The sequence below is a fragment of the Ailuropoda melanoleuca genome, chromosome 18 (assembly GCF_002007445.2).
Source record: "Ailuropoda melanoleuca isolate Jingjing chromosome 18, ASM200744v2, whole genome shotgun sequence".
NCBI lineage: Eukaryota > Metazoa > Chordata > Mammalia > Carnivora > Ursidae > Ailuropoda > Ailuropoda melanoleuca.
In genome coordinates, this window is record NC_048235.1 from 6,246,670 (window position 1) to 6,271,443 (window position 24,774).

General features: G+C 36.7%; 1 protein-coding gene and 1 long non-coding RNA gene across 2 annotated transcripts in view; one reads left to right on the plus strand and one right to left on the minus strand.

Annotated features, from left to right (window-relative positions):
- LOC117797074 overlaps positions 1–2,954 on the plus strand; it is a 28,892-nt gene extending 25,938 nt beyond the window's left edge. Inside the window, exon 4 of the long non-coding RNA XR_004621922.1 lies at positions 2,887–2,954. This is a non-coding gene — a long non-coding RNA (uncharacterized LOC117797074). The remainder of the gene's footprint in view (positions 1–2,886) is intronic.
- Positions 1–24,774, minus strand: part of VEGFC (vascular endothelial growth factor C) — a 98,869-nt gene that overhangs the window by 43,381 nt on the left and 30,714 nt on the right. The gene's annotated exons all lie outside the window — the stretch shown is intronic.

Here is a 24,774-nt window from a genome sequence, read left to right on the forward strand (position 1 = left end):
CTATACTGATGATCAAAAGATTTTTGACAAAGGTGCCAAAGCAAGTAAGTGCAGAAGGTGCTAGAACAATCAGTTAGTCATATGTCAAAACAGAAACAGAGCAAAAAACAACCCAAACAACCTCAAACCAGGAAACAAAACAACTTAGACCATTCCTTCTCACAGACTCATAAATTAATACAAAATATATCATATACTTCAAGGTAAGCATTAAAACTATAAACCTTTTAGGACAAAACGTAGTTTCACCTTTGTGAAGTTGGATTAGGCCACAGTATCTTAGATATGACATCAAATCCATAATTTATAAAAGAAAAATGGTAGGTTGGACTTCATCAAAATGGAAACTTTTGTTCTTCTAAAGACATCATTAAGAAAATTAAAAGACAAGCCAAACACGGAGGTAAGATGTTTGAACATCATATTTCTGATAACTTGTATCCAAAATATACGAAGGTCTTCCTAATAAAAAAAGAAAGACAACTCAAGTCTAAAAATGTGGGAGTCAGAAGACTTGAATAGATGTTCCTCCAAAAAAGATATTCAGGTGGCTAACAGGTACTTGAAAAAATGTTCAACATCACTAGTTATTAAGGCAAATTATGCAAATTAAACCACAGGTTATCATTACGCACACCCACCAGAATGGCTAGCATCCAAAAGAATAACATACCAAGTATTGGTGATGAGGAGGAGAAATTGCAACCCTCCTTTTGTTCATATGAATGTAAAATATACACTTTGAAAGCTAGTCTGACAGTTTCTTAAATAATTAAACATATACTTATATGGCCCAGTAATTCCACTGCTGGTGAAATGTCCACACAAAGACTTATAGGTGAATGCTCATAGTCACATTATTCGTGATAGCCCAAAACTGGAAAAAATTTTACAAACCCATCAGTGGGCTGAACATGAGCAAAAGGTGTTCTATTATACAATGGAGCACTATTCAGTAGTTAAAAGGAATAAACTACTGATAGATGAATGAACCTCACAAATATTATGCTAAGTAAAAAGAGCCAGACAGAAAAGACTATGCACAACATAATCCCATTTATAAGGAATTTCTGGAAATTGTAAAACTATAGAAAGGAAACATAAGATTGGTGATCGCCTGAGCCTGAGGGTAGGAACGAGGAGTGAGCACAAGGGTACTTTTTGGGATAGTAAAGATGTTATAAAAGTGGGTTGTGATGGTTGTTGTATGTCTATAAATCATTATCCATTTCCAGTGAGCAAATTTTATGATATGTGAATTATACTGTGAAAACGCTGTTAAAAATTGAGATTCTTCTCAATTCCCCCACTTGTTATGATGAGCACCGGGTGCTGTATGGAAGTGTTGAATCACTACACCTGAAACCAATATTACACCATACATTAACTAAATAAAAAATTTTTAAAAATGAGATTCTTCAACAAAATGAGGGAATAAGCCACAAAAAAAGACATACAACCCAGGAAATTAGCATTCTCATACTGGAAAGACATGAAAAGCTGTACATAGGACTTGAAACTTAACTAGTAGCAAAAGAGGCCTCCAGGAAAGAAAAAAAGAAGAAAATATAATTTCTAAATTAACTGCTATGTTTTGTTACCAATTTTCAGGGGACTTTTATAATTATTTTGGAAGGTCTGTAGAAAATGTATGGCAGGGCCAAGCAAACAGAAACAAATAATCATTAGTTCTAAAAACCCCCAAAAACTTGTACAAGAAGAAAAGTTACTCAACAGTAAATAGTACAGTGCATGATAAAAAACAATGTATGTCTACCCGCAAATTCAGATGCACCGTAGCTCCTTTAAGAATATGAATGGATAAGAAGTGTGTGTATGAGACACAGAGGAAGGGTGGCTAAAAGGAGGGATACTGACCACATCCTTATCTTCTATAGTAACAAGCCAATAAATAAAATCAAGAGAGAGTGCCACAATATGGAGGTAACTACCAATAGCAACCACTAGAAGACTTGAAAGAGGTTTTATTTGGGGAACAGGACTCAGGGATAGGAAAGGCGGTAGCAGAGGACAGGTTTTTTTCATTAGCAGAGCTGTGACATCATTTTATTGTTAACTATTCCCATGTATCATTTAATAAAAAGTTAAACCTGCCATCATTCAAGAATTTGGTTGAAAGGCACTACCCAATCTCTTAGCATATGAATCCCACAACAGTTAAATCCTCCATAATTCACACCCAACGTTTCACACAACTTCTGTCCCCACTGTTCCCTGATAAGACTCTGTACTAAATGATTCTCCTAAACCTTGTGCCCAGATTTAACTTGCTTCGTATTGCAGTCTCTCTGTCCCACCTCGAATTATTTCTTTCCTTTTCTCATCCATGAAAATGGTACCCATTGTTCAAGACCACATTTACCTATTAATTTCACCCTGAATTTTTCTTTAGCCATTTAAGCAAACTTCACATCTTGGCTGTTGATTATTCACTCTATTAATGGAAAGAAACTGTAATCCTTGTACTTCTCTTGTGAGAAGCAGAAAAACTAATTCCTTGTACTTTTCTCTTTGTGAGAAATAGAAAAAAACTATTCTGTTTGTGGACATGGAGGTTGGTAAACAGACCTGAGGGCTGTTGAGTGCTAAAATATAGAATAGTTGGTTTATATTAGCAAAGTGAGAGAGAGGGAAATGTCCACGTGACTATACAGTTTCTGGCATGAGTGACAAAAGGTGAATACAGAACACTATGGGAGGACGAGATCTGGCTGGGGGCACATGATGATTCATTTTGGACACTCCAGCTGGGAAGCATTTAAGACATTCATGTGGAAATTCTGAGTTGACAGTAGAACAGTGACTCTACCAATCAGAAGCAGCCTATCCTGTAAAGAGAAATGTAACAGTTGTCTATGTATCTAGATGGGAAATGAAGCCATGCGTGTGGCTGAGCTTGCCTCAGAAGAAGGTACAGACTGAGCAGAGAGCCACAGGGAACCCAGGCTGGGGAGCTGCAAGACCTGACATTCAGATTCCAGAGCACGAACCAGTGAAACAGCAAAAGGAGGGAGGAGCTGGTGTAATGAAGTTTAATTTAAGGTAAGAGAGTGTTCCTGAAAGGAGGGAATGGTTTAAAAGAAAGGTAAATTCTTCTGCAAAGTTTGTAAAATGACAACTGAAGCCATCAAAAGGACCAGAGCCAGGGCAGTGATCCCTAGCTGAGTGCAGGACAGAAAACAGACAGAAAGATAAAAAGGCGTCGATTCATTGATGGATGAATTACCCAGAAGAATGGGAATTCTCCTAACCAGTTCTTTTTTTTTTTTTTTTTAAAGGTTTTATTTATTTATTTGACAGAGATAGAGACAGCCAGCGAGAGAGGGAACACAAGCAGGGGGAGTGGGAGAGGAAGAAGCAGGCTTCCAGCAGAGGAGCCCGATGTGGGGCTCGATCCCATAATGCCAGGATCACGCCCTGAGCCGAAGGGAGACGCTTAACCGCTGTGCCACCCAGGCGCCCCCTCCTAACCAGTTCTTGCTAATTTGTTGAAAGAATGAACTGAAGCTTGGAGGTTTGGGTTGGTTGAGGAATCCTGAGTAGGTTCTTAAGGGAGCCAGAAAACATCACTCACAAAATGTGTGACCTGCCAGTTTTCAAGAATAGATTTCAAAATCACCTCATCTTTTCGTGGAATCTACACAGACACAAAGGAATCTCCAGCTTTGCTCTTTCTCAATACTGCTTTTGCTATTTGGGGCCTTTTGTGGTTCCATAAAATTTTAGGATTATTCTAGCTCTCTGAAAAATGTTGGTATTTTGATAGGGACTGCATTAAATCTGTAGACTGCTTTGGGTAATATGAAAATTTTAACAATATTGATTATTCTAATCCATTAGCATAGAATTTCTTTCCATTTGTTTGTGTCATCTTCAATATTTTTCACTGATGTTTTATAGTTTTCAGAGTGCGGGACTTTTACCTCCTGGGTTAAGTTTATTCCTAGGTATTTTATTTTTTGGTGCAGTTGGAAATGGAGTTATTTTCTTAATTTTTTTCTGCTACTTCATTATTAGTGTAAAGATATGCAACATATTTCTGTATATTAATTTTGTACTAGTGACCTTATTGCATTCATTTATCAGTTCTAGTAGTTTTTTGGTGAAGTCTTTCAAGTTTTCCATGTATAGTACCATGTCACCCACAAATAGTGAGTTTTACTTCTTCTTTACCAATTTGAGTGCCTTTTATTTCTTTTTAGTTTGATTGCACTGGCTAGGACTTCCAGTACTATGTTGAATAAAAATGATGAGGGTGGACATCCTTGTCTTATTCTGATCTTGGAGGAAAAGCTCCCAGCTTTTCACAATTGAGTATGATGTTAGCTGTGGGTTTTTCCATATATGGGCTTTATTATAATAGTTAAAAGTATGTTCTCTCTAACCCTATTCTGTTAAGAATTTTTAACAAGAATAGATGTTGTACTTTGTCAAATTTTCTGCATCTATTGAGATGATCGTATTGTTTTTATCCTTTACCTTGTTAGTGTGATGCATCACACTGATTGATCTGCAAACATTAATATACCCTTGCATCCGTGGAATAAATTCCACTTGATCATGGTTCCAATATTTTCTTTTTAACTTAAATGACTGGCAAGGCAACGGTTTCTGATTTTGCTAAAGATGTTATCTCTTGCTGTTGAAGGAGTTATTCCCTGATTTAAAAGAAAGTATTTCCAGTGGATTTCTCTGTAATGGAATTTTGTTTATTCTCAATCTACTGAGAATCTTTTTTTCTTGCAGTATACAGTTCTCTTTTCCCTGGGAGTTCCTTCCTACATGACTTACTGACTTTAAATAATTCAAAAACACCTTTTAAATCCCCACATTCTATTAACATTACCCAAAACTAATATTTCAGGTACAGATGAAAAGTGTCTTCTTATCTACAGATATTTTTCAAACATTATTCTCTTTTTTCCAGCACTTTTACTTATATGTTTAGGATCAAATACAAGATTGCAAAGCACTTCATCATGATAAAATTAGTGAATATGTGTGTTTTTATTTTAATAATTTTAATTTTGACAGTATAGAAAAACTCATTATTCAGAGCAGTATAAATTTATCCACCTTTTGACTCTAGAAAGATAGAATTCTGACTTACAGGTCCTTGGCCCAGTTCTATTACTTACACATTATAAAACAGGAAAGAAAAGGAGAAGAAACAAGGTATTAGGAGCTATATAGCACAATTACCTTTTCTTTTTTCAGCACTGGATGTTTTGGACAGAGGCTCTTAGAGGAAATCTTCCCAGAAATGAAATTCTTATCTTTGCCTATTTGGTTGTGTAGGAAGAATTCAACCAAGCAAGAGATTGTGAAACATCATATTCAAGAGCTTGCAAATGGATGCTTCTGAATGGTGACACTTTGAATAGAACACTGCAAAATTTAAACTTGGAGGACCTAACACTGACCTTCAAGTGTGAGGAGACACTGGACCAAATAGCATCAGAAAGCTTCAGGGGGGTGCCTGCCATTTGGATCATTTTCTTTCTTTTCTTTTTCTTTCTTTCTTTCTAAGATTTTATTTATTTATTTGACAGAGAGAGAGTGCACAAGCAGGGGGACCACCAGGCAGAGGGAGAGGGAGAAGCAAGTCCCCTGCTGAACAGGGAGCCTGATGTGGGGCTTCATCTTAGGACCTGAGCTGCAGAACCCTGGGATCATCATGTGACATGAGCCAAAGGCAGACACTTAACTGACTGAGCCACCCAGGTGCCCTTGGATCATTTTCAAAAGGCTACTTTAAAGAACTATGAAACTGTTTCAGTGACATATGTAAAATTCTCACAATCTTTTGAAATCTATCTTACGTAAATTGATACATTTAGCCTTCTATAACACATAAAATAGCAAAGACTTTGGAATAGATGTACCTGTTCATTTACAAGTGAACTTACATCCATTGTTTCCTGCTAGAGAAAAGGCACAATCTCCACCTTAGAGCATCATCTCCTCCATGGAGACTCCGCCTTAATTTTTGTAACCAGAGAAATTCTATAAGATCCCTAGGCTTGAAAATTGTTTGTTGAATAAGACAGAAAATATTGGAATAATGTGCACCTAAATCACCAATACAAAAATAAAAGGCATGCTTTTGGACAACGATGGCTAATTAACCCACAGTTAAATTTTGTGGTGTTTTCTCTTGACTTTTAACTTTAAAAACCATTAATCTTTCTATGCACTCAATATAGAAGTTATGAGGCTAGTTTTTAAATCTAGCCTCGGAGGTTACAAACTTAGCTGCATATACACTGGTCTCTTTGTGCTTCAACAAATTCTATCGTAAAGATGTAATAAACTTAGCTGCCTCACTACTTCTTATGATGATTAAAAGAGATGATGTGTGATTTCAGCTATTCTGACAGGTCTGAGGTGGTATCTCATTGTGGTTTTGATTTGCATTTTCCTGATGATGAGTGATGTTGAGCATCTTTTCATGTGTCTGTTGGCCATCTCTAGGTCTTCTTTGAAAAAATTTCCATTCAGGTCCTCTGCTCATTTTTAATCAGATTATTTATTTCTTTTGGTTTGAGTTGTTTATATAGTTCTTTATATAGTTTGGATGTTAACCCTTTATTGGATATATCATTTGTAAATATCTTCTCCATTCATCAGGCTGTCTTTTTGTTTTGTTGGTGATTTCCTTTGCTGTGCAAAAGCTTTTTATTTTGATGTAGTAGGTATTATGCTAAGTGAAATAAGTCAGACTGAGAAAGACAGATACCATATGATTGCATTCATAAGTGGAATATCAAAAAACAAATTAATAAACAAATAAAATTATAAACACAGAAAACAAACTGATGGTTGTCAGAGGGGAAGGAAGGCATGGAGTTGGGCAAAATGAATGAAGGCGAGAGGGAAAACAAGCTTCCATTATGGGATAGTAAGTCATGGGAATAAAAGGCACAGGATAAGGAATATAGTCTATGATATTGTAAAAACAGTCTATTGGGACAGAACATAGTTATACTTGTGGTGAACACAGCATAATGTATAAACTTGTCCAATCACTATGCTGTACATCTGAAACTAATGTAATATTGTTGTTCGCCATACTCAAATAAAAAATAAAGAGATGATATGTATACAGAATTCAGTATAATTCTCAGTACACATAATGAACATCACATAGTGTGAAACAATTTTCTCTGAGGATCCAGGAAAGTATGCTTGTTGAAGTTAAATTTATGCACACATAAAGAATGAAAGACTCCATCTTGGTTCTATGTATTCATTTCAATAAGAATATCTCTTATAGTGATTTTTAAAATATTTCTTCTTTTATGAAATTGTTAAATATTTCCTAATTGCTTCAACATTTTTCATATTTCTAAACAGGGTGCTGTGCACCAAATTAAAAACAATTCCTAAACACAAGAGATAGAAGAAAACTATGGAGTAAATATTTATCAATGAGCTACACAATGAACATAATTCATTTTATTTTTAAGGATGCATTTTAAAATAATGATCTTTCTAGTTCAACAAATGATAATTTTTTAAAAACCACTCTTAAAATATCTAATGTATCAGTGTATAAATTTTAAATGGTTATACAAGACATGCACTATTTACAAACCTGAATGTTAATATTAAGAGACCACCCACTTTGTTATATTAACCAATAAACACCCTAAAATAAAATGTAAACCAACACTGAAAAAGAAATGTAAACTACCATAAAAATTCATTAATTAAAGGAGGAGGGAATTATAACTTTGTTCGAAAATATTCTAAAAATGTTCTGTAACTGTTAAATTTTTTAAGTGCCAAAATTTATTTTTTTTAAATTTTATTATGTTCAATTAGCCAGAATGTAGTACATCATTAGTTTTTGATGCAGTGTTCAACGATTCATTAGTTGCATATAACACCCAGTGCTCATCACAACACCTGCTCTCCTTAATGCCCATCAGCTGGTTACCCCATCCCCCACCCCCTCCCCTCTGAAATCCTCAGTTTGTTTCCCAGAGTCCAGTCTCTCATGGTTTGTCTCCCTCTCTGATTTCTTCCCAGTGAGATGTTTTTCAAATTAAAAAAATAGAGATTAATCCAGAATTTAATGTTTTTTTAAAAAAATATGTCTTTCAGTGTTCAAATAGTTCATGTAATGCTCATAGTTAAAAATTATTTGAAAAGAAGAAATACCTTCCTTCACGTTATTAAAAAATGCCCCAAATAACAATATAAATAAGTGTTCTAAACAGAATAACCATAAAGGTAGTCCAGTTATAAAACCTTTATAAGTTTGCTTTTTCCCAATTAAACTTTCCTTGGAAAATCACATCAATTCTTCATATTTCATCATATTTTATTCCTTAGTGTGTATTTAAATATAATCCATGATTCTCGTAATAAATAATTTCAAATTTAGTCTAAAATATACTGATATAGCTCTATAAGCCGCAGATGCAGAAAGCACAAAATAACAGAATATGTTTTGCAAACTCTGAGAGATACTTTTCCACATTTCTTTAGTTGCTGAATAAAAGTGTATTGGTTTGGGGGGCACCTGGGTGGCACAGTGGTTGGGTGTCTGCCTTCGGCTCAGGGCGTGATCCTGGCGTTTTGGGATCGAGCCCCACATCAGGGTCCTCCGCTATGAGCCTGCTTCTTCCTCTCCCACTCCCCCTGCTTGTGTTCCCTCTCTCTCTGGCTGTCTATCTCTGTCGAATGAATGAATAAAATCCTTAAAAAAAAAAAAGTGTATTGGTTTGGGGGATGATAATAAATTGAAGAAAAACCTTTCTAATATCAACTTGACAGAATAAGATCCTGGATCTGGGTAAAAGGTGGAAATAAACTACAGCTTGAAATTCAGAGAGAAAGGCTTTGAAATTTTTTAAGAAATAAAACAAGATAAGTCATGGGCTGAAGCTTTGAAATCTAGATGCCAGGTCAAAGTGAGGTTTTGTTGTGGAATTTCAGTAACTTTTGATGGACAGGTAACCCAGGGAAGATTTTGCATGAAGTCTGCATCTGGGCCAGAGTGGCTCAGCACACAGCTGGAATCAAACCTTCAGGAGTTCAAAGTCACTTTGTGGATCACCTCAACAAAACAAATCAGACAGGAGACTTTTGGTAAATACTATATTTAAATGACTTGGTGACTTGGTAGTTTCTGTACGGATTTGTTGGTATTAACCATCTTTTTATAGTTTGATGATGGTAATGCTGGTCTTCAAAGAAATCAATCTCAAGGCTAATTAATCAAGTGCAGGAAAATTTAAGTGAGCCTTCAGCTGGGATCTGTGTTTCTCTGCTTGCTAGTTGCTTGGGGGTTTTGTGTTCAGAGGCTGTAAAAAGGGTTAGGAATGTGCAAAACTGTAAGTTTCAGATTTGAAACTGTTTTCAGAACACGAAAGAAAAAAAAACCCTCATCTTTTTACAGTTCAGATACTTTGATCACAACCAGCCTTCCCTAGTAATTGGAATAATCCACATTATGTACAGAACTTGGCCTCAAATGATTTCGGCTGTTATTATATTTGGAATTAGATTATTCTGAAGGAAAAAAAAAACTGCTACAGATAATGGAGACATTTTCAAAAGTCAGTATTCCAAAAATCTCTTAAGCAAACTTCTCCGTCCCGAGTTCAGGTAACTTTTTTTCCATTGTACTTCAAACAGTTCTTTACATATAGTATGACCTCAATTAAATACTTACTGATCGACATGAATATCAAGTACTCAACAAATGTTTGCTGCGTAAAGTTGTTAATCCATTTATTAACAAGGCCAATGAGAATTCCCTGAATCTGAGAGATAAAACAACAAAAAAACCTAAGGAATAAATATTTAGTTTTACATTCCTAATTTATCCATGTCGCTGTCCAGTATTGGATCTTTTTTTGCGTGTGTGCCACATGGAGTTCAGTTTTAAAGCTAAAGCCCCATTTGATCATTTGTCTTTACGTAAAACCATCATCTTACAGTAAATTGGAAAGTTAGAGAACACAAGAAATGTTGTGTTTGCTTCACTTAAATCCTAACATTGTAGCATAAAAGCATTCGTAATGTAAGAAACAAACAAACAAAAGACTATGCTAATTCCAGCTGATTTAATTGTTGAAGTAATGACTTATTTTAGGTAAATCACGTGTGTCCCCAGGGCTGTTCCCACTGCACAAGCAACACTGCTGAAGATACGCTGCAATGCCCTGCAGTCACTTTAAAATGTGAGAAATCCAGGTCAGAGTCTACTTTGGGGCTTGATCTATCAGGTACTGTTATCTTTAGTATCATAGCAATTGGGGAAACTGCCAAATTGCTACTGAATTATGCTGTGTATGTGATGTCTTAGACCTCTAATTCCTAATTCTAAACTAATAGAGTACATAGTGTCCCACACGCCCTAAAACACATTCTGTGGTGAGAGATAAAAAAAAAGATAAAGTGTAACCTTTAGTTGAAAACCCATTTAATGGGTATTTTAAATTGAACTGATCGGTGCAACAGTTATTGATTGTGCTGTTCCTTAAGAAAAAATATTCTGGACCATACCCAAGGGGAATACATTAGGGAAAGGAAAGGGGCATGAGAGTGCTTATGCTTTTTCTTGGCAGTGACCACATTTAAGAAGAAAAACCATAAATGATACAGTACTAAATTAATTCTCTTATTTAGTTAAGGGTTGTTCTTCTTTTCTTTCTTCATAGAGTTCAAGTGCATGGCTTAAGGGAAGATCACGAATTTGGGACCAGACAGACCTTGGTTCAAATCATTGTTCTTCTATTTACTTTTTGACCTACCTTCAAGTAATTATTCATAATAATTCTGACTCTCAATTTTATTATATTTAAATGTATTTCATAATAACTATCTTTCAGGTTATTCTGAAGAGTAAAATGCTCAACGTGTTCAGTAACTACATAACACCATCTTCATGCAATTTGTTGGGACTAATTTTTAAGTTGTAAAATTCTGAAAACAACTCTATTCTTAATGAATTCTGTTCAAATTCTTCTACGATTGGTGGTGTAACTCTTCCCATATTGATGTGAAATGTCAGAAATTGAATTTATCCCCCCAAAAATATTTATTTGGCAAGAAAAGGGCCAGGTACTACAGATGGCAGGTGGAAAATTCCTCCTACCTCGAGACAGCAACGATGCTGATACCAAGGCAACCACAGTCAGCTAACCACATAAGGGAGCCCATGTGGATGTTGGATCAAGGGAAGAGGAGGAATCAGATACTGAAGGCCAGATATTTTCAAGGAAGGACTAACAACCCACAGGAATGAGAAGAGGAAGAGGGAACTCAAGAAGGAAGTCAGAGGTAGACATGGGCCACGGGGCAAACACCCTTGTTGAGCACTGCTGCCCATTCTGGTCGTACATTCTCTCCTTCATGTCCCTGGGAAGGCCATGTGAACTCAAAGTCCTCCAGACAGAGCAGACAGTAAGAGCTTGTTTTCAAAGTATTTATTTTCATTTATTTTATTTCATTAGTATTCATTTATTGATTTTCATTTATATTCATATTAGTAGAAAACAAATGCTGAAAATATTTGGGACAAGAAAATCTGTAATAAATCGTGTGTAGCTATTTGATATGTCCTGCTTTTTTAAACAAATGAAAATGACATCCAATAAAAAAATCACACAATAGAATCATAAAATGAGGGTAAATGATTAAAAGCCTTCTCTGACAGTAGACTAGAAATAGGATGTAGGATGAGCAATTACGTAGTCACCACATATATATTGCATATTATATAAATAATATGTGTATAAGTATATAATATATAAGGCAATACATATTACAGTGATATATAAATAATAGTTAAATTATATAATATAGGTCATAATTTTATATATACAAATATAATGTTCCAGGGTTCAGGATACTTAGTAAGGTCTTTTGAGTAGCAATGGAATATTATTTTATATCTTTCTTTTTTTTTTTCTTTTTAAAGATTTTATTTTTTATTTGAGAGGGAGACAGAGAGAAAGAGAGGGAGAACACAGAGGGAGAAGCAGACTCCCCGCTGAGCAAGGAGGCTGATGCAGAACTCGATCCCAGGACCCTGAGATCATCACCTGAGCTGAAGGCGAATGTTTAACCCACTGAGCCACCCAGGTGCCCCTATATTTCTCTTTCTATTGTTTTATTCATATGAATGACAAATGTGTGTAGGCATTTAATAGTATATATTATTCAGTGATTTTAAAACATTTACTCTGCAAGCTAAGTAATAGCGCCTTTCTAAACTTCATAATACAGCAACAATGTAAGCATGCAACAAGTACTGTTTCTGACCAATGGCTCCAAATCTCCACCCCATGCTTAAGGCCACACAAACTTAACAAAATCTTGATTTCCAAAAATGCTGGTCACCATCCTGAGAGGAAAAACTTGCCACAGTTTCAAGAAACCTTTGTTCTTCTATTTTAACTTTAGCTATCCATTCTCAAAGCCATTATCTGACTTAAAGCTTTTCCTGCTTATGGCATTAGTCAAACTTGAATGTAATAAGAATCCCATCCTATGAAAGAAAAATCACTTTATGTTGAAAATGCTTGTCAGTGATTAATCCTGGATACTCATAAATGTGAATTAATTGACTCTGTCTGGCCATAAAGTCATTGGTTACATAACTGTTTCCATGAGCTAAGGTGTATAATACCAGCCTCTATTTTATAAACACAATTTATTGTGAATGGAATCTGTGATGACTGAGGTTTTGAGCCAGAATAAAGAGAATGCTCAGAACATCTAGAGAATTCAGGGAGGCACACACACAAATGAAGCAAAAACAGAATGCCTGAAGTGCCCATGGCAAACATTTCCTTATGAAATATCAAGGTCCTTTTCTAAATGAAAAGGTAACTCTCCATTCCCTTTACAATGTAAGGTCCATATGTGACGGGCCTACAGGTACAGAGTCCAGTAAGACATTACCTCTTTCTTTAGGGCCTTAGGATGAAGTAGGATGTTCAGCAGGAGAGATTTCAGCACGTCTGCCCCAATATTTTGGTAATCCTCATGTAATGATACACAGTTGTTGATAAGAAGGAGGATAGTCAACTTGTATAAGCTTATTATAACAGTAATAATTATTAAAATTCTTATTGTTAATGACTAGAATCTGTGCTAGTTGTTTAAAAGATACATTATTGCTTCTCCTGTAATGGTACTTCTCTACAAGGTAGAGAATATTAACCTTATTTTATAGCTGGACACTGAAGTTCAGAGAAGTTAAATAAATTGCCAAGGGTATGTAGCTAGGAAGCAGGAAGACAAGATGCAGATCCATATTCCTGTGATGTCACAGCCTGTGCTATTTGTACTATAGTTCAGTATTTCTATGTAATTCTAGAAATCTGTAAATTGTATAATTTTATACTCCTCAGTAGTAGTGCACCTTGGGAACTGGCTGTGTCTTACCCTTTCTGTCTCAATCCTTCCCCTGACAACCAGCTTTTCTCCCAGTCCAGCTGGTGGAAGACACACTGACTTTGATAAGTGCTAGTAACAAGGACCAAGGTTTTAAAGACAGATAGCCCCGAGTCAGACACCAACCACTTATCCTTGCAGATTTCCGAATGTCACCTTTTCTTTGAATGCTTTGGGAAGATTTATCAATTCCCTGCAGTCACCCAGTTGCTTGGGTGCAGTAGCTTGAATATCCATTGCTTGTACCCTCACTCTACCAGTGATTCCAAAGCTTTTGCTAATGAATATGCAAATATACTAGCGTTTGAGTGTGTGTGTTGTGTGTGTGTGTGTATGTGTGTGTGTGTGTATATATATATGTTAAAAATATAAGTTCCTGCATCTGCCTCCTATAGATACTGATTTATTAGTTTTTTATCACTGGGCATCACTGCATGTGATTCAGATCTCTGTACCACTCTTCCCACAGCAGCCCCTGCACAGTGTGGCCAGTCTGAACCAGCAAGGAACTGTGGCATTAGCTGACTTCTCTACTGACTGCCTACAGAAGTAGCCAGATCTGGTTCCAGCACCTATCATGTTAGACCATGTCTCAAATAATACAGCAAAGAAACTGGCCTAACAGCTCATGTGAAAAAGTCTGGGTATTTCAGGTATTTATAAGTTCATCCCACGCCAGAACTGTGATGTCCCACTCAAGCTGCACGGAGGCCTGCTTGATCACAGATCACAGCTGGAGCACTGTTTCGAACTGTAGGCACCTGATTCCAAGATGGAAGAGGATGATCCAGGTGACAGTAAGAATTCTGAAAGTCAGGCCAAGGAAGGGACTGTTAGGAGCACTAGAGATGAATAGGGTGAGAAATATAAATTCAAAGGAAAAAAGATCTTTTTCCAAATACTTACCGTGTTCAGATTTGGAAGACATTTTCTGTTACCAAGGAACAGAGCTAGAACCAGTGTGAAAAGGCAAATTTTTGGTTCACCCTAAGAAATAATTTTCTAAGATCTAGAGCTTTCCCATAATGTAAAGTAGTGAGGTCAACACCAAACAGAAGCAAAGTCATTTGTGAGGGATGGTACTTGACCAGAGTATGATGGAGAACATATTGATGCCAGAAGATGAGACTAGAAGGTATTTTCTCTTTAGTAATCACTAGTTGTTGGTTTTTTTGTTTTTTTCCCCACCATTTATATAAACAGACAAGCAGCATGTCTCTAGCTCACAAAACTAATGTCCCTCCCCCAACTACAGTCTGGCTACTCTTCTGCTCTGTGCCTAGAGAACAATAACCCATGCTGGGCCAAAAATGTTCACTCTTCTGGAAATTCCAAACTCATCAAATACAGTGGGAGATGATCTTTGCAACTGGACACCTGATGTAAATATGTCTGAGACAAAGGTGTGAAATTTTACTGCTGAGGTTCAGGACCAGCCAGGAACTGACCAGAGTCTTGGCTATGCTGTCTTGGTTCTCTGAACTAAAACAGTATCAATTTTTTTTAAGGGAAAAAAAATCCCTTTTAAATTATAAGTTTGTAGGAGTCATGTCTGTTACTTGTTAACAATATACTTTTGAAAATCTCCCCCCTTCCTCATAAAATATAATCCTTTTTTTTTTTTTTGGTGCTTGTATTTTGGAAAGTTCTTCAAGCTAAGGTGTAGGTGATAAAACTGAAGGCTACAGAGATGTTGGTTGGTGGATCCTGTGACTTCTAGGAAGTGTAAAGCAACTGAGAAGAAGTTGGTTAAGATAGGAACATTCACAATAGCACACAATAGCACAATAGCACACAAATAACAACATTATACCATTATACCACTACTGAAATTCCAAGCAACCGCAAAAATGATCGAAGGCATCAGTTATTCATAGAAAGCCACTAAAGTAAGGCAGATGCCAGCTGTTGACAAACTCTTGTTTACTTGATTTATTAACCAGATGCAGAAATTTACTTCTTGCTCGAGTGCTTGGGTACCACTGAGACATGCACCTTAGGAATAGGTGCACAGGGAGAGAAAGAGCCTCCTTTGTGCGTCATACGGCGTGACCATGCACGCCCAATAAGTAGGATCCTTCCGTTCACGGCTCCCAATTCATAATTCAAAGATGTGACATCATGAAAATAGGTCATAGGATTGTATCCTGTGACTTAGTGTATAACATCTCACAGCCTGGTTCTATAAGCTTCGAAAATGGAAGCAAAGGGAAATGAGATGCACTTAAAAACCAATCAAGATGGATACAAATTGAAGTTATGAACTGATTATGTTCTTCTTTTAGGGTGCTGTATGAAAATACACTGATTTGAATTATTTATACATAAATGATGATGCCAATCTTTTTTTGAATAGTAAAAATACAGGCAGAGATAAATTGGATGGGAACAACTTCACTATTTTTAAAGGAAATATCACAGTCAGTATTCATTCAGAACTATAAAGAATGTGATTGCAAACTCTGGGACAGAAGCAAAGATTGGACAAGTACAACATGCAAAGCTTATGACAAAGCTTTATTAAACAGCTTATGATACAAGATGACACGAGGGTCAGGAGGAAGGGAGAAGCTGGCTTAGACCAACCATTATTTACTTGGCTTTGATCTACCGTGAGTTTAACCTCATTTTTATAAAAATATTAAAACAATTCCTTTGGGATTGGCAAAGGCTTTTTAAATATGTGTTGAGGCATTTAAAAGGTGAACCAAAAATCCTGGAAATGCACCAGATTGATTTTGTATGGATCCCTTTATTATGTGATAGGTCACATTACTACATGATAACATAGGTAATATTCATTTTAAACAAGATAAATTTTTGTGTGTTTTAATAACAGCTCATAGATAATTGTTGAGGTGATGAATTATTACTTTAGTATAAAAAAAACACACACACAAGGCAAATCAACATAGAAATTAGAGCATGGTTCTGAAACAAACAAATATCTGAACCCAAATTTGAGCTTTATGAGGTTAGTGTTATAAAATCTGTGGTTGGCCGTTAGTAACTTCATTAAGACTCCATTTCTTCAGTTATAAAATGAGAACAATAATATCCATATATTTGGTTTGTGAATTAAATGTAAAAAAGCAATTAGTACAGTGGCTGGATATGTAGGTATGAGATAAATAGCATAAGTATAGATTGAAAGAAAGAGAGAAGGAGAGAGAGAGAGCAATTAGATGAATAACTTCACATTTCATATTAATTCTTTGTTTCAGTTTCCTTATCTATAAAATAGAGTAACAAGATAAGCCCTATTTAATTTACCTTCTATAAAGTTTGATACAAAAATGACTATTAAATATGAAAATGTTGTTTTTTGAAAAACTTCACTAAACTGTGTTAAAACTTTTGAACTGGATCTCTGCGGTAAAGTACCAGGAAAATCCAGGGCCCAATTTATATGAAGAGTGAGTGCTCTTCTTGGTGGTGCGGGTTTTAGGCAGCTCGTATGGGCACCTGTAACAGCCTCCTGACTTTCCATAATCTGAGTGCAAAGGAGACGAGATCTTCTGGCTGTGAAGACACAATGACAACAACAACGGCCAACAACAACAACAAAATCACCTTCCTCCTCACTCTGCCACTTTAGGACAGCACAGAGGCATTTAGATATGAAGGGATGAAATGCAAAAAGAATCGTTCCTCTACTCACTATTAAAACGGAAATTTCCTCTGAGTCTTTCAGCAGTTCAATCATTTTACAAAGACGAGCTCATCCTCTCATGAACGTTTTCCAGGTAAGATGTAATGTGCACACACGATTTCACCAGAAAGGGTGCATCTCACACGTAACTTGGAAGCATGACTTTCCCACAGGAGAGCTGGAATGTGGCCAGTAAGAAGCAAGGCCGTATTGCAAAAGAGCTTCAGCTCCCAAGCCCGTGGGCTGTGCTCCTTACGAGCTAGATGGGTGACTTGGCGGTCTCAGCTTCCTCATTTGTAAAGTGAAAACATGAATACCTATGGTCTGATGTTATTTTAAAGACCAAAATGACAGTTGACGGCATAGGGCTTGTTCAATGAACGGGTCACATTACAATTTATTGATGGAGGAAGGGAACTAAGTGCAGGGAAGCAGGTCCAAAACAACTAGCTGGCAATGACAGCAAGGACCTAAAATCCGTAAAAGAAACGCTGACATACCCAGGCCCCCCTGCCTCTCTGTTCCACCTCTGTTCTGACCCTGCTGAAACACTGACAGGTTGCAGCTGTGACATTCTGAAGGGCTGTTTGATGGCTGTGCCATCTGTAATCAAACAGCAAACTGTTTATTATTGTTTGGTTCTGAGCTTATTTTTGGTAGGGGCACGAAAAGGCAGGGGGTGTCACAGAATGATGTATGGGCCACAGGATAAAAGACCCGTGCACCAGTGCCTCACTTCTAGGGCTTAAGAAGAGAGAAGCCCGCAAACCCACCTTATGGAATTCATTAGCTCTGTGGATTCCTCACTCCTGAGCCCAGGGCAGCCTGAGTCCTGCTCGGCAGGCAGCTCATTTGGTTGCAGCAAGGATGACCCTTTCATCAGAGCTGGTTTGTCCTTTTCTGTGCCCCCAAAGGATCTTTGCTAATATTAAGACAGAGACAAAGGAAGACTCAGACCGCTATTTTGCCAGCGTTTTAGAAAAGCTAGAACGGGAACCCAGTTTTATAAACCGTGCTGAAGCACATGAGGCAGAGTTCAGTATCTGATAGTCCACTGAAATGTTTTACTCCCACATAAGTGAACTACTTTAAAACATTTCTAATTGTGGAACAGAAAAAGGCAACTTGAAACGAAGGACAGAAAAATAACAGTGACATTGTCACTCTCTGAACCATTCAATCATTTAACACAGACTTAGGACTTGTCGATTACAAACATAATACTTCTTCATTTGATTCAGAAACACTAAGAAATCTATAAGTGGACTAGAATTATGTGGCTTAATTTGTATTTTTTGAGTTCTTGATTTCTGAGAGTAACTCTTTTGCACTACCATTTGCTAACAAAAACCCGAGTGAGACTGCCTATACCATCTTGCAGTCTAGAAAGTACTTTTACATGGATTATCTACACTGAACTTTCAATAAACTCCTGAAAGAAGCAAGAATGTTAATACTGTCCCTACATTCCAGAGGACAAACTTAAAGCTAAGAGAAATGAACTGTTAACTGAAATGACAATAATGAGGCAGAATTCCAGCCCAGTTCTGTTTTTTCAAATTCCAAATTCTTTCCAGTGTTCAAAGCACAGCATTCTTTTACTTTCTTTTTTTGCCTTTAATTTTATTTATTTATTTATTTTTTAAAAGTAGGCTCCACACCCAACATGGGACTTGAACTCATAAACCCGAGATCAAGAGTCACATGCTCTACCGACTGAGCCAGCCTTTAAATACAAAAAGTCACCCTATGAGTCAGGATCCAGTCATGAAAATAGAATCCACTCTAGATGGTTTCCATGGAAGGAATTACATTTGTGGCCCTTGATTACAAAAACGATGGAACAGTCATGAAGACAAACAGGGAATGTTTAACCCAGGTGTTAGGGAGAGCAGGAAGCCACCATCATCTCTACAGCAAGAGGTAAAATGAGTGTGGTATTCTGTATCCTCGAAGCAAGATTTATGCGCTGGAAGCTAGAGCTGGCAGGATATGGGACCACAGAAGGGGAGACACACCCACTGCTTAAAACACCAACCTGCCACTCCAAAGCAATCGCTGATTAAAATACTTTTTACTTATTTTTTAAAACTTTCTAAAAAAGATTTATTTATTTATTTGTTTGAGAGAGAGGGAGAGAGAGAGGGCATGAGCAGTGGGCAGTGGCAGAGGGAGATTAAATTTTTAATGCAATAGAAAAAAGTTATTAGGTAGATTTTATACTTTTGCTGAAATATATGCTAAAATGTATGGAAAACCTGCCTTGTTTCTATTTCAACTAATGCCTGATCTTCTTTACTCAAAGCACAGCATTCTTGACCATATTCATCTATCTACCTGTGTGAAAGGTGCTATGATTTACATCAACATTTTTTCTTACCTGAGGTGACCTTACATGTATGTGTTTGATTAGGTAGCGTATTAGTTTCCCACAGCTGCTAGAGTAAATCACGTGACACAATGTAACTGCATTATTTTACAGTTTTGGAGAGAGGAAGTCCAAAGTGGTTCTCACTGGGCTATAATCAAGGGCTGTGGTTATTTTTAAGAGGCTCTAAAAGGAAATTCATTGTCTCGCCTTTTCCAGCTTCTAGAAGCTGCCCACAACCCTTGGCTCATGTCCCCAGTCCACCTTCAAAGACACCACATCACTCTGAACCTGATTCTCCTGACTCCTTCTTTCACTTACGAGGACTCTTGTGATTACATTGGACCCACTGAGATAATCCAGGATAATACTCTTCCCATCTCAGGTTCCTTAATTTCACCAAATCTGCAAAGTCTCCTCTGCCATGTAATGTAAAATTCCAAAAATGAGGATGTGGGCATCTTTGGAAGCCATTATTCTGCCTGCCACAGGTAGGTCTGAGTCATCAAAAAGCTATGTATTTATGCCAGTGGGGTTCGGGGTGGATAAATATATAGAGAAATACTGACAAGTTTGTTAGGGTTATCTTCTGATACCTTATCCTAAAGAGGACTGTCCTATATTATATAAATATGTAGCTTTCTGAAATATACCAACAATTCCTAAAACACAGACTGTCACATGGTTTACATCAGCATATACATTCAGAGAGAAACCAATTTACTTAAGAGTATTATCTGAATATTCTATCTCTGCAATTACATATAAGTCATTCCACTATTTTAGTTTTCATTCAGCTACTTTTCTTCTATTGGTCCCAATTCATATAGACATACACACACACACACAAACGCATAGAAATCACCATACGCATATGGGTAGTTTAGAAGACCCCGTTAATACTTTGCCTATAGGTCCATGTCCTCACTATTTCAATAAATACCTGTCCCACTTCCATCTGCATCTGCGTTTTATTGGTGGGTGCTTGCTTTTGCTGCCAAAATTCATTCTGCGCACTGAAGGCCATTAGGATATACTGGGAATTGTGCTCCCCAGAGAAGTCCTCAGCCAAAGAGTAACAAGAAGTTGTGTGCAAATATAAGTACCCTGGTTCCCTTGCTCCTTGGCTGGGCTAACACTGAGGCTCATGTTCTACACTGATTGCCAGAGTGTCCAGGGGAACGAAACTCCAGATACTTACAGTAGTAGCTTGCTTGAGAAGGTACCATTTATTGGCTCCTCTCCCATCCTGTCTCATCTTATCACTTCCTTATAAGTGTATCCTGGAATCATCTCCCAAATAAACTCCTTGCCTCAAATCCCATCTCAACGTCTACTTCTAGGGAAGCCCAAATTAATGATCCCACTGATACACACAAATTCATAAATCATAGAACTATGAATTCCTAGTTCATGAGTTTATATCTTTATCATGAACATACTACTGCATTATTGTAAGGCCAGTCTGATATTTTTCGTTTGGTAATTCAAGTAAACAGATATGTTTCCAGTTAATTTATGCATGATTTGTTGTATAAAGACTATATTCTTATGCCAAAGATTATTTTGTAGGTACATTCTTTGATATTATAACGTAATAAAATAATTTGGCACAAGGAATTACATGGCATAGAGACTGAAGAATACAGGTATAAAGTTCTAATGTCTGACACAGCTGAGTTCAAATTCTGCCTCTGCCATTGAACCTACTGGATAGCTGGGGGCAAGATACTTTCTTCTTAAATCTTTGATTTTTTTTTAAAGATTTTATTTATTTATTCGACAGAGATAGAGACAGCCAGCGAGAGAGGGAACACAAGCAGGGGGAGTGGGAGAGGAAGAAGCAGGCTCATAGCAGAGGAGCCTGATGTGGGGCTCAATCCGGTAAAGCCAGGATCACGCCCTGAGCCGAAGGCAGACTCTTAACCGCTGTGCCACCCAGGCGCCCCAAATCTTTGATTTTTTAAAAAAAATTAAATGACAACAACAGCATTAAACTTATAATGATCTCAGAGATGTGTGAGATTATATTTTCTTATTTAATAAAATGTACTAAATGCTTGTAAGCACTTTTTGAATGCGAAACATTATTCTAGGTTCCAGGCATTTGACTGTGAACAAAACACTCCAAAGCCCTTAGAGTTTCCAGTAGAAAGACAGAATCAATTAAGAAATAAAGCAATAAATACAAAGGAAAATGAATGGTGATGACAGTAAACTGAGTGTCATGATAAAAACCAGGACGGAGGACTCCTAAAGAATTGGTATTGAAGTTGAAACCTCAAACACAACAAAAGGGCCAGCCATGCTTCTCTAGGGAAGAACATTCCAAGCTCTGTGGAAAGAATGTGTTTACATGGTAGACATAAAAAGGGGGGGATGCAGTCTTTTGAAAAGGGTCAACGTGGCACAATGTAGCAAGGGTGAAGATGAAGGGATAGTCAAGGGCCAGGTCTTATTTATAGTCCATGGTAGGGAGTCTGGATTTTAGTCTGAATGTGATGGGAAGAAACCATTGGTGGGTTGAGATTTAGGAATGATATTATCTCATTTACAATTTTAAAAACACCCTAGCGGCCAGGGGTAGATTAGATTCAAAGAGCGTAAAGAGTGGACCAGGGACATTTAGGTTCTATTACAATCATCTCAGCAAGGGATAATGACAGCTTAAGTTTGCAGAATAGAGGTTGAAGTAGAGAGAAATTGATGGAGATGGGATGGATTTTAGAGGAAGAGGAGCCTTGAGTTGCTGATAGATTGCTGGAGGTTTAAGCAATGAGGTAAAATGAAAAATCTGGGATCTTTCCCAGATTCATTATATAAACTAGGCATAAAGTGTTTTGCTCAATGCCTAGCACATATTAAACACTCAGTAAATGGTGGCTACATGATAAGACTTGATGGATAGACAAGATAATTTAAATTTAGACCAGTAAAATGAGGATTATAATTGGGAAGAGTATGTTAACAGGCAGCAAAAATAAGTATGTGTAGAACAATTATTCATTAACAATATACATTTTTTTCTGAGCACCATTTATAATCCACACATACATAACTAGATACTGAATGTTAAGTGTTGTAAAGGGACATGCATATGGTACCAGTCTTGATGTTAATATATATTAAATGACAAATGAATGGAATAGGCAATGATGGCCACACAGGAGTTCAGAAGACAGAGGAGCTCTGGATCTGTGACATAAATTCAGAATTTCGATATAGAAATAACATTCTCTACCTCTAATGTAAGGCATTCAACGCCATGCACAAGAAATTCAACTGTAACGGACAGTTTGATCTGTTAATAACTTTTTTATTTTTATTTTTTTAAGATTATTTATCTATTTATTTATTTATTTTAGAGAGAGAGAGAAAGAGAGTGCAAGCTGGGGGAGGGGCAGAAGGAGAGAGAGAATCTCACGCAGACTCCAGGCTGAGCATGAAGCCCAATTCGGGGCTCGATCCCAGGACCCTAAGATCATGACCTGAACCAAAATCAGGAGTCAGACCCTTAACCGATGGAGCCACCCAGGCACTCCGTTTTAACAACTATTTTAAATAGACAGTAATAGAAAGTAAGATTCCCACTGTTCTCAGAATTTAATTACATTCTAATGTAAACTTGAAGTTGCATTAAAGTTTGGTAATGCATTACCAAGACTTGATGGAATATGAAGCAAACAAAAAATTTCTCATTTAATACTTCATATTTTATGCTCTTTATTAACACTTCTTATGATTAGTCATCATTTGAGTTCTATTTTTAAATTCTTTCTTCTAGCTGAATATATATTCCACCAGTTCTTCAGTATTTTCATCAGGTTTCAATTCTTTTCTCATACATCTCATTCTTGTGTAATTATTCCTGTGTATAAAGGACAACAGTCTTCTTTGAATTTCCCTGAAAATTAACCTAATTACAGATTCAGTTTAATTTTAGTAAATATTAACCTATTATATTCAACATATTGCCTTTTCCTATACTTCCATAAAAGTGAAAGCATAATTTCACTGGACATTTTCTGTATTTTATGAAATTATGTAGTCTATGTCTTAGTACTATCTTTTGTAAATTTCTCATTCATTCAAAAACATGCATTTGTTGATCATTTCATTCAATTATGTGTAAAAATTCTTTGTTTTTAAATTCTAGGAGGGAAATAAATGATTTAGGCATTGTCCTGTTAGGGTGAGAAATAAAAAAATATTCCCAAATAATAGCAATTAGTAGAAGGAAGGAAAGATTGGTTACCAGCAGCAAATAAAACACCATTATGCTACATAATATGAGTTTAAATGAGGCCCCATTTTTAGAGACAGATAAGTGTAATTGCTTCGTTTTTCTCACTAAGGTTTACTCCTCGTCATTCTGAGATGCCACACTTTAGTTACCTTGCTGATCTGAAATAGTGACTGAATATCCTGAAGTTAAATGTATTTCCCACTAGTAAATTCATATTTAGATGAACAGGTACCAAGCACCAATCACACCAGACACTTTGTAATGCTAGCACATATACATCCTTTTAATCTTGGCAGCTGGTGCTAGAAAACCTCTTTCTTGCTGGATAAAGTTGCATTACATGTGGTCCTGATCCATGTCAGGGAGGATATAAGGTATATCAGTAGACTCCCAAATGGATACCATTCTGGACTCTCTGCTTTTTCTTGCTCTGTGTAACTTGTTCCCAGAAAATGGGCTCCTTCTCCAACACTGGTTATTAGTGGTACAGTTTATCCAAAGTCTTGTATCTAAAATCTGAAACCTTTTCATGATATCCGCCTCATGCCCCATACTGTGCTCAAATATCAGACTTTAGTTATACCCAAGCTGCCAATCTCTTTTCTCCTTAGATGCTCTGGTTCTCTTTTCTGCACTGACACTCACACATGGCCATTCCTAGAAGAACAGACCCGTGGTTTCTTTCATGTATTTGGTCTTAACTGGCATTTGCTGGGTGATATCCCAGTCTTCCTGAGCTCATCCCACTGCATCCACATCCAGGGGATAGCAGAGCCAGGATCATTAACCTTCTAGTTCATTGCTATTGAATTATATTTTAAAAGTACCAGAAGAGTTTCCTATTGAAAGAACCAGGAGACTTGCTAAGAAACTCTCTCTAGAAGGACAATTTTCATTGTCATGAAACTATCTACCTTCCAAAAAGAGAACCAGTAAAGAGTCACAAATGAATTGTAAAAATTCATAAATACACAAGAAGCTAAAATAGCTTCTGACCAATGTAAAAACTCAGCAACTGTACCACCTAATGAAATTTAGAATTGTCAGGATAAATTTTTCTTAATTTAC